The 2,457-nt window shown below is 34.7% G+C and overlaps 1 pseudogene; it reads left to right on the forward strand.

The window, feature by feature from the left end:
• The window catches only part of LOC102838636, a 1,406-nt pseudogene extending 909 nt beyond the window's left edge, over positions 1 to 497 (forward strand).
• The last annotated feature ends 1,960 nt before the right edge of the window (positions 498 to 2,457 follow it).

The raw sequence follows: 2,457 nt of genomic DNA on the forward strand, positions 1-2,457 counted from the left end.
GGCAACAGTAGTGAGGTTGGCCCAGGATTGGGAAGTGTTTCATTCTGCTGTGCATAAGGTCGCTATGAGTCGGTACCAACCCCCTAACAACAACAACCAGAAGACTTCAGCAAAATGGTGCTTGGCAATTCAGGATGAGAATATGGTGGGAATCCAACAGAATTCTCGTTTTGGTTTAAAAACAAAACAAAAAAAAAGCTGAGGCATAGATGGAAGAGTAATGCCTGGAGAAAGACATCCTTATGGGCTTATCACTAGCCTTGAAACCAGAGAAGCAACTGGAATTCAGAAAGGAATTAGCCCTATGAATTGCCCACCTTTAAGTGACAAGAATATAAAGTGATGCTTGCCAGTGCTGAAAAGGAAGACAGATCTTCTGAGACAAAATGAAATGCACGGAAAACCAGTTGGTCCTCAAAAGACCTAACCAGTTGAATACAGAACAACTGCTAGACAACTTAGTAGCAAAAAGAACGTTGTCAGTGGAGGCATTTTGACTATATCCGTTGATAATCCTGGAGCAGTTCAAGGTCCAGTTACTCTGAAATCACATTTAACTTGTACCTCTGTGCCCTCACTCTTGGCAAAATCTGATGTAAAGAAAGTTCCTAAAGGTGTTTCCTACAATTTGACATAAATAGTGTTGGAAAACAGACGATGACTTTGAATGAGTGGTCTGGGACCCTGAAAAAACAAAGAACCACTCTCATAGAAAACAAAGGGGTAGCTACTTGGATAGACCCCATGTCAAAAGGACTCTTGAGTGACAATTCTGTTTGAAAAGTTGAATTGTTTGAAGAACTTGTCACAGAAATTCAAGAAACTTTATTTGAAAATAGTCACAAGGCTAAATAATTCTTTGTTGTTTTTGGAGGTTTTCTTTTTTAACATGTATAAAATAATGCCCTGAAAGAATAACAGGGAATATACCTATTTGTTCTTACAGATTTTATGGTTGCCCAGACAGAATGATTCTCTATTTGACTTCTTTCTTCCTCATGCAGCCGAAGAAAGGCAGAAAAATAGAAACTGATTATTTTTATGACAGTGGTATTTAGTATCTTGTCTCCTTTGTCCAGTCTTTAGACTTTGCCATCATAAATCCTGGTCTTCAGAAACATAAATAAATCCCTTTGTTGCTGTCATTTTTCCTTTAATAGTATTCGATGTAATAAGTACAAGTTGCCTTTTTTTCAGTGAGATATGTATTTTTTAATTTAATTAGGATTCCTATTTTGGGTTTTAAAATTCAAGAGGATAGCCAAAACTAATTTTTCAGATTGTTGTTAAGTGCCATCCAGTGGGTTCCGACTCATAGGGGTTCAAAGGAAAAACAAGTGAGATTGTTTACTGTCCTTAGAACCATTTGTGAAAATAAGGTGCAAAGGGGTTTTTCAGTTTCCATTTGAATTATCTTGAACATTATTATATAAAGCTATTATTAATGCCATTTTTTTAACCTTAAAACTGCACCAAAATAACTACACAAAACATGTCTTTGGCATACTAAACTTTTACTCTTTGTGCAGGTAACTTAATTTTCTTTTTAAATGTAAAATTTTGCCTTTGATACAACTAAAACTCTTAAGTGTTAGTATGCTGCTTATATAAAAAAGAACATGTTTTGTTAAAGGGAAAATTTCCTTTGTTAGAGTTTGTTAATGTGGTTGTAGTCATCCATTTTTATTTCTTAATGTTTGTGGCTTTGTTTGGTGGGTTGGTTTTGTTTCAAATACAATGTAACTCAAAATTCTCACTGCAGCAAGACACATGCAAAACATTGATGCCCTGCAGATGCTGTGGATCACAAAATGAAAGTTTGTATTTAATGAGGAGGTTTAGATCTATTTTGAAGTTGTTAATTTAAAAAAATTAAAGTTACAGGTTAAAAAATAATTCTTATGACGTCCCATCTATTCATTTTGTCTTTTACTATTTGTACTTTTTTTTTTTAAAGCATATTTTTGTTATTATATTTTATTATGTTACTATATTGCCCTTGTATTTTCTTTTAAGAATTTTATGGGGGTTTTTTTTTGAACCTATGGGTTCTTATCTATTTTGAATTTGTCTTTGTGTATGGTATGACGACATATACACAACTCTGAAAGAAAAAAACTTTCAACCAAGAATCATATATCCAGCAAAGCTGTCCCTCAAAAATGATGATGAAATTAGGACACTTCCTGATAAACAGAAATTAAAGTAATTTGTAATGACTAGTGAACTTTACAAAAAATACTAAAGGGTGTTCTTTGGACTGAAGACCAACAACAGCACACAACAGCCTGAGATTACTACACATGACAGCAACACCCAGAACTCAATTCAGATATAGAAGCATTTAAAGTAAAACAACCTGTTGTTGTTGTCAGGTGTCATCGAGTCGGAACCGACTCATAGCGACCCCATGCACAGCAGAACGAAACAATGTCCGATCCTGGGCCAACCTCACTA

The sequence above is a fragment of the Chrysochloris asiatica genome, unplaced genomic scaffold (genome assembly GCF_000296735.1).
Source record: "Chrysochloris asiatica unplaced genomic scaffold, ChrAsi1.0 scaffold00142, whole genome shotgun sequence".
NCBI lineage: Eukaryota > Metazoa > Chordata > Mammalia > Afrosoricida > Chrysochloridae > Chrysochloris > Chrysochloris asiatica.